The 8,400-nt window shown below is 39.5% G+C and overlaps 1 long non-coding RNA gene across 1 annotated transcript; it reads right to left on the bottom strand.

Moving 5' to 3' along the window:
* Window positions 1–3,225: 3,225 nt before the first annotated feature.
* On the bottom strand, window positions 3,226–7,362 carry LOC134298762 (uncharacterized). The gene is made up of 2 exons (XR_010005851.1): window positions 6,965–7,362; window positions 3,226–3,605 (listed from the first exon to the last, which is right to left on the bottom strand). It is a non-coding gene; the product is annotated as an uncharacterized LOC134298762 (long non-coding RNA).
* Window positions 7,363–8,400: the final 1,038 nt, after the last annotated feature.

Raw genomic sequence — 8,400 nt, 5'->3', positions numbered from 1 at the left:
ACTCTTCTGATTTCTCCTTGGGTAAGTGGGGCATGCTGACCACTTCATATTTACTCCTTCTACTCACACCACCAGAAGATTTGCTGTTGCAACATTTTCCACATCGTAAGACATTTTTTGAGATTTTTTTTTTTGCAGAGGGGCATTTTTAGGTGGTTAGGGGAAGCAAATATTACTTGGTTATGCAGTTTTATATTTTAGCTCCCCTCCCAGTCCATCAGCCTCCTTAGAATCTCACAAAAAGGTCAGCAAATGCAAAGTATCCCAGAAAAAATGTGCAAAGCCTCTCATAATCTCCCCCCAGCTGGGGAAAAAAACTTTTGATATCTTTCATTCTTTCTTCTGAGAAATGAAATAAGCAAAACTTGACATTCCTTGCAGGGGAGCAGCTGCTCTCTATTGAAGCTGATAAGGATATATTTTGAGCACTTGGCCTGCTGCCGACTTAGTGCTAGAATCCCTGAATGTTGACACCTGCTTTGTATGATGATTTCTGCCGGACTTGTTCAGGCTGTTTTAACCTAGATCAGTGGTTCTCAACCTGTGGGTCCCCAGGTGTTTTGCCCTACAACTCCCAGAAATCCCAACCAGTTTACCAGCTGTTAGGATTTCTGGGAGTTGAAAGCCAAAACATCTGGGGACCCACAGGTTGAGAACCATTGACCTAGATGAAGCTCTCTGGCCACCTGAACCATGGCTCAGTCCAGAGTTAGAGAAACTCATGTATGTGCGTGCATACTGGATTCTACCCATATAGAAGGGGGCACTTAATTCTGTAGAAGTGGGCTAAAGCTCCCCTCCGCCCGAACCATGGGATATTGGTGGACAGGTTGATGCTGCTGTATCACCACCAAATTTTGGTAACATTGTGACAACTGAAATCTTTGGTCCTTGAAACCCAATTTTGACAGTGTGGCTATGGCAACCAAGCCTTGGAAGGGCATTTGTTTGATTACTTTCAAAACAATGTATATTTTCATGGCAGATTTTGAAAGGGTAAGGCTATAGAAAGAGGAGGAGGCTTACAGGTCATCTCCTGCCCAACTTTAGTTTACTCTGACACTGGCTTTCTAGGACAAGTATAGCTATTATGCTGTTTTCCATAAGTACATACACATCAAGTACCAGGAGACCTAAACAGCATAGTCAATTGTAAGTTATGCTGGGAGCTTCAGTTCAACAACATTTGGAGATCCTCATGGTTCCCATTTCTAGTCTAGAATTTCAGGCAAAGCTTTTCTATTATCTGGTCCTTTTTTCTTGGAGACATTTAGGTTTGAATCTGAGCCTTGTCAGATAAAATAAATAGACTCTACTTCTGTGCTGAGGCTCATTCTATAATATTCAGTAATAAGGAGGGAAAATAAGCCACTGTAGAAATCCCATGGAAGGGAAATAGCACGCTGTAAGGCCTTTAACAAGGTCCCCCGTGATCTTCTTCCAAACAAACTAGGAAAATGTGAGCTACGTAATACTACTACTGTTAGGTAGATTTGAAATTGGTTAGGCGACCAAACCCAAAGGGTGCTTAACAATGGTTCCACTTCATCCTGGAAAGAAGTGATTAGTGGAGTGTCGAAGGATTCGGTCCTGGGCCCAGTACTGTTCAACATCTTTATTAAAGACTTTAAATGAAGGTTTAAATGGTAACGGTGCTCCATGCAGTCATGCCGGCCACATGACCTTGGAGGTGTCTTCGGACAACGCCGGCTCTTCGGCTTAGAAATGGAGATGAGCACCAACCCCCAGAGTCAGACATGACTGGACTTAACATCAGGTGAAATTTTTACCTTAAATGAAGGTTTAGATGGTGTGCTTATCAAGTTTGCAGATGATAGCAAATTAGAAGGGATAACTAATACTCCAGAAAACAGGATCAGAATTAAAAGCGACCTTAACAGATTAGCAAGTTGGACCAAAGCTAACGAAATGAATGTCCAAAACGGACAAATGCAAGGCAGAAAAAAAAAATGAAATGCAAAGATACAGAATGGGTGATGCCTGGCTCAGCAATAGTCCATGTGGAAAGGATCTTGGAGCCTTTGTGGATAACAAGTTGATAATAAGCCAACAGTGTGATACAGCAGCAAAAAAAGTAAATGGGATTTTGGGCTGATTCAAAAGTGGTTTAGTGTCTAGATCGAGGGAAGTCATGGTGCCTCTCTATTCTGCTTTGGCCAGATCCTGGGTTATAGTGCAGTGTAGATCCAGCCTAAGACACAAACTGCAGGAAAAAATATTCCAGTGTCGAATAGCTCTAACGTTCAACTGTGGAATATGCTGCTATCTTAGAGTGTGGTGGAATCTCCATCTCGGGAGGTTCAAAAACAGGTGCTGACTGGCTACCTGTTGGGGGTCCTTTGATTGTGTATTTCTGCATGGCATAATGAGACTGGACTGGATAGCCTTTGGGGTCTTCTTCAGTTCTAAGCTTCTATTACTTTTAATTATCGAACTGTATGATGGAAGCAATATTGAGTATGTCATTGCACGTGTCAACTATGCACTACTAGCCAGCCAGCATTAGCAGCAACATACATAATTGGATGCAATGTCCCAGTGACATTTGAATCCACTCTGAATTTCAACCTGAACGTTGAAGACACTATCCAAGGTATTGGTGCTATTTTGGAGTTAAGGTTGGAGTTCAGGTGTGAAATTTCAAGAGTGATAACTAGAGAAGATTCAGCAGCTGCTCCTGGCTGGATGAATCTTCGGTCTGGTTCAGGAAAGATGTTCTGACATGCATGCGTTTCTCTTAACATGGCAGGGAGCTGAGTTGCATCCTCTTTCCTGAAAACCTTGCAGCTGTTTTGATGCTCAGCTTCTTCTTATCATCCCATGATTCATTCTTTGTAGCGGGGATTCATACTCTGATCAGACACCACATCCCTCCCAAATGTAAGCAATCATCCCCTCATTGAATATGGAGCACTTAGTTCCCCCAGTTTTCTTTAGCAAGCGTGCAGCCGATTCTTTCTGTTTTATCATGAAAGAGCCCACCGAATCAGCTCATAGCAAGCCTTGCACTTCAGTGGCCAATTAGAATAACAAAACAAATCATTTTGCTAACTCCTTGGTCTTTTACGGGTTAGAAAATTCCAGCACGGTTCTGGTGCGTTAAGCCTCTGCCGGCAAACAGCTTCCTTTAGCATCGCAAATGAGCACGATAATGCCTCCTGCCTCGGAGTGTGCTGGTTAATAAACAGCTGCTAAGACAGGTGCTGTGTTTAATCAACCAGAAAAAGCTATTTATTGTGTGGCAAGAGCAAAATTATGCAAAGATTTTCTTTCGGGACACACGTACAGAAACGAGCGATACAATTGCCGGTCGAATTGCACCGGTGTTTCTTCTTGATGTTTGTGTCATTTGTAGCATTAATTCCTAAACTTGGGCTGTTGTTGGAGTAGGGTGGGATTACAGTTTCATGTTGGGAATGCCGGGCAAGAAGGGAGAAATAAGTGAAATAAGCTGAAAGACTACAGATCTAACGATGCCGGGTTAAATCTGGGATGTGGCACTGTGGTAGTTGCAGGAACCAAAACATCACTTTCCTCCCTTTTGCTAAGTTTGTGTTTAGAATGGAGAAGTTCTCATGTTAGATCTATAGAGAAAAAGGGAGACAAAATTATTATGCATTTGAAAAATTACAAATTTCATGACTCAGTGTTACAAAGGGAGAGAATCAAGATGGGCAAATTGTGTTAGGTGAATGAACCACAACATTATACCTCCCTCTCATCTTAATTTTGGGTTAGAAAGGAGATGTTCCCTTCCTACAAACAAAAAGTGAGAAGGGAGAATAGGGAGTGCACAAACGAAAGACTATATATCCAGTGATGCAGTGTAATAAAGAGATAACTCAGGGTGCATCTATATCATAGCATTAATGCAGTTTGATACCATTTTTACTGCCTGGTTCAATACTATGCAATCATGGGACCTGTAGTCTGTTGAGGCATATTTGGGCAGAGAAGGCAAACAATCTTGTAAAACTCATTGCTAATTCTATAGCAATGAGTCATGGCAATTAAAGTGGTGTTAAACTGTATTCATTTTGCAGTATAGATGCATTTCCAGAGATGGACAAGTATCAAAGTCTTAGGAACTTCTTTTATCCTCCTGAAACACTCTGAGGGCCACCTATATGACCGGAAGTTTCCCTCAAACCACAAACAAAAACAATAAATAGGATTGGTCTAAAATCCACTCCAAAGGTTTTGATAAATTGGTATCCTTTCGTGTTAAATAGTGCAAGGGGAGGATTATTTATAAAGTGGTTCCCAGGAAAGTCAAGCACCAGAGAATGGCAACAAAACTGAGGAATCTGGATTTTGAGGTGTTGTGTGGTTTCCGGACTGTATAGCCATGTTCTAACAGCATTTTCTGTTTCACCTGCATCTGTGGCTGGCAAGTAGGTGAAGCGTTTGGAGAAAATGCTGCTAGAACATGGCCATACAGCTTGGAAACCACACAACACCCCAGTGATTCCAGCCATGAAAGCCGGAATTTGACAACAAAAATCTGGATTTATTTAGGGTCATAAAATGAACTAGGCCCCTAGATCAGATTTTCACGATTCAAGGGCTAAACATTTATGTTTGAAAATGACAAAGATTGTAGCACTTTTCATTAATATTTGAAAGTAAAACATTTTTACATAAGACCTGAAACAGGTTGCATGCTTCTTCAAGAAGTCATCAGCCAATAGTCTAAACATATTCAAGGCAAATTACAGAATAAAAGATTTTTGCTTTCTACCCAAGAATATTTATAGGCAAAATTTATTCTCGCTCACCAGATTAAAGATATAGATGTACAATATTTTCTATCTCCTGCTCATAGTACTAGCACCCAATTAATCCCAGCTTGGCATTTAATACCAATAGGGATGCAAACTATCTGGAAAATATCACTATCTCCAAATATTGTATGCTAAAACTCAGCCATTCCTTCTGTTGTGCTGGATGGTCATTTCAAGGAAATTCCTTGCAAAAATTATGTTTGCTCACATTATGATGAATTAATAGAGTCTTTATCTGCAGAAGAGAATAAACATGTTTTTTTTTGCTGCTCCAAAGGCTAGAATGTGAACTAATGGATACTATATATATGGAGAGAGAGAGGGATATATATATATATTCCACCTAAACAGTAAGAACGATTCAACAGTACAATCATTCCCATTCACTTGGATTTACTATTTTTAAATTGTGTTTCCTGTCTATTGGGTTTATATACATTTAAATATCTATGTGTTGGGGCTCAGCAAGGGGCTGGGGATTTCTCAGAGGATGAGGGGGGTGATGGGTTTCAAACTGAGGAATGTGTATGTGATCGGGGTGAATTGCAGGCCTAAGATCAGAAAGAAATGCAGGCAGTTGAAGATGAGACAGGGGATGGTTTGGATTTCAATGTTCATTACTTAGCAAAAGGTGAAAGATCAATTTCTCTTGGAATCAGTCTTCAGCTGATTGGGAGTTTCCCCACAATATCAGATTAGGTCTTCAGACGGGGGGAGTGAATGATAGATTAATTAGGCATTCAGAGACATGAGCTCATGGCTTCTTGGTCAGGTTTGGGCTTAAATTAAGTGGTCTTTACTTGGAATCTCTCAGAGGAGACAGTGTTGCCTATAGGTTCAAGTTCCTGTCTCATCTCTCAAGTTCATGATTTAAGTTTCCTGTATTTGCCTATGTTGCAGAAAGAAATTTGTCTTAGAAAAGTTCCTGATTTCATGCTCATGAATTTATGCCTGTAATCTGGACTCCCTTGACTTCATATACTTTACCATTTTTAGGCTACTGCACTTCTGCATATGGACTATTTCTATTTTATAGTTCCTTTTCTACTATTCCTTTGAGAAATGCCCCCTTTCCCTTTGGACATTCTTTTCTTAATAAACTACTGTAGTAGTACTATTGGACTCTGTTGTGGTGCTGGGTGAAAAGGTGTCTCAAGGCTAGAGTATAACAATATGCTTTAAAAAATACATGTTTTTTAATCGGAGGGAACACCTCTTTAGACATTTCTAGGTATTCCAGCATGACTCTATAGTCAATTTCCACTGGAAGCTGATCATAAAAGTTGCACTAGAGGACATGTTCTCTCTGTTTTTTTTAAAAGTACAGTAGAGTCTCACTTATCCAACACTCACTTATCCAACGTTCTGGATTATCCAGCGCATTTTTGTAGTTAATGTTTTCAATGCATTGTGATATTTTGGTGCTAAATTTGTAAATACAGTAATTACTACATGTATAATGTATAATGAACTACTTTTTCTGTCAAATTTGTTGTATAACATGATGTTTTGGTGCTTAATTTGTAAAATCATAACCTATAATAGGCTTTTTCTTAATCTCTCCTTATTATCCAACATATTCACTTATCCATCCTTCTGCCGGCCCGTTTATGTTAGATAAGTGAGACTCTACTGTACTTTAAAAACACACACACATATTGAGAGAGAGAGAGAGATTTATATAATACCAATAGAGAGTACGTTTTAATAAAATCTGTGAATAATCAAATCTGCACAAGTCAAAACTGCAAATGTAGAAGACTGAATATGCAATATACTTGTAAACAGTGGTTTCTTCTATTTTTAAGTAGAGGTTGACTTGAGTGAGTGCTTTAACCATAGACTACTGCATGACAGATGGTTGGTCTATCTAGTCCCATGAATGCCTTCCAAATTCATGATTGTATGAGCTAGTGGAAAGGATTGGAAGACCATCTCATCAGTTACCATGATTTTTTAAAAATATTGATGATGCTTAAAGAAGAGATTTTGTGCATAATGGATGTACACAAACACATACGTGACATTGCATTCACCACATTGTAGCATAATTAAGAATAAGAGACTACTAAAGTCGTAGCAGACCCCAAGGGCTATCCAGATTTTGGTTATCCTTATATAGAACATCTGCAGAGAGAAAGAGAGAGGTATACTGATACCTTTTTGCTTTATTACAGGAATAGTTCAGCTATCTTGGTTCGGTAACACATTGTACTCTTCTAAATGTTCCCAGCTGTGCCAGGTTGATCCACTACGGATATAACGTTACGGTTAATGAAAAACAGCTGCTCGTTATCCAGGAAGAAACCATGTCGAATGTTTAGAGATATAATTATTTTCACTGTTCTCGTCCTTTCTACCATTATAAGCAGATTATATTATTATCAAATCATGTTCGACGCCATCTCCGATTGCACATTTTAAAAATGAATGTGGTTCATTAACAACATGATGAATATTTAAGCAGGTTCATGGTGCATAATGAACTCCCTTTATTTATTTATTTTAGGGAGAGAACCTCTCCTGCTCTGCCCCTGATATATTTGTTAATAATTCAATACAAAATTCAGCAATTAGGAAGATGTGCTCCTTCCTTCTTTCGTTCATTCTTTCTTTCTCAACTTCTGCATTTGGAGTTTGAGGGACAAATTAAAGGACCACATTGCATGTTGTCAACTTTCATTTTTGAAATCCGAATTTCTGAACAGCTTATCAGTTCCCAAGCACAGATTGTTAATTGTGCAAAGATGACTCCAGCCAGATTGGATATTTGTTTAGGGTAGCAAAACTGTGCAACTTTGAACAAAGGAGGCACATTGTTGTGACCCTTAACAAATGTCTAATGTGGCTGGAGCCATTTTACATCATTAATAATCTTTGCTTATGAATAATATTATGTTCACCATGTGTACAGTGTTCAACATATGTATAGTGCAGTCTTGTGTATGTTGCTCTTCCATGCCCACTGGTCAGGAGACTTGCCTTGAGATCCTGCCCCTGCTGCAGATTTAGGTTGCCTCCAAGGGCTGCCCAAGTAAAGGATATTGTTGTAGTCAATCCTTAAGGACTTAAGTGTAGATGGAGGCTTTTACTAAGAACTTGTTTTCACTGCTGCTACCACTGGGTCATACATAGAGAAAGAAGATCATTATCACACCCCAGGGTTGCATGAACACCTTGAAAACCACACTGGAGCCCAGAATATAAGCAATCAAGCTGTTTATTGTAGATTATTTGCAAGTACAAGCAAATAAAGTTCAAAGTCAATAGAGTAAATGCACCACCGAACAAATGTACTTATCTGTCCTTAGTGGAGGTCGAGGAAAGTCTCTCAAAGTTATAATCCAAACAAGCACTGTGCTTAGTCACACAGAGCAGCAGATATCGTCCACACGAAGTTCACTTTTCAGCAGGGAACAGCAGGAAGCCACAAGGAACAAGGACAAGATCCAAGGTAAACAAGAACAAGATTCAAGGTAATCCAAGGAACTGTAATCCACTGCAAGGAATTAGCAATGCCCAACTGGTAACAAGGTCCAAGAAACAAGATCCAACAAGGCAACAAATACTTGAAATCCACAAGGCAAAATCTTGG

This window comes from Anolis carolinensis, chromosome 4 (genome assembly GCF_035594765.1).
Source record: "Anolis carolinensis isolate JA03-04 chromosome 4, rAnoCar3.1.pri, whole genome shotgun sequence".
Lineage (NCBI taxonomy): Eukaryota > Metazoa > Chordata > Lepidosauria > Squamata > Dactyloidae > Anolis > Anolis carolinensis.
This window is presented reverse-complemented; position numbering and strand designations above follow the sequence as displayed.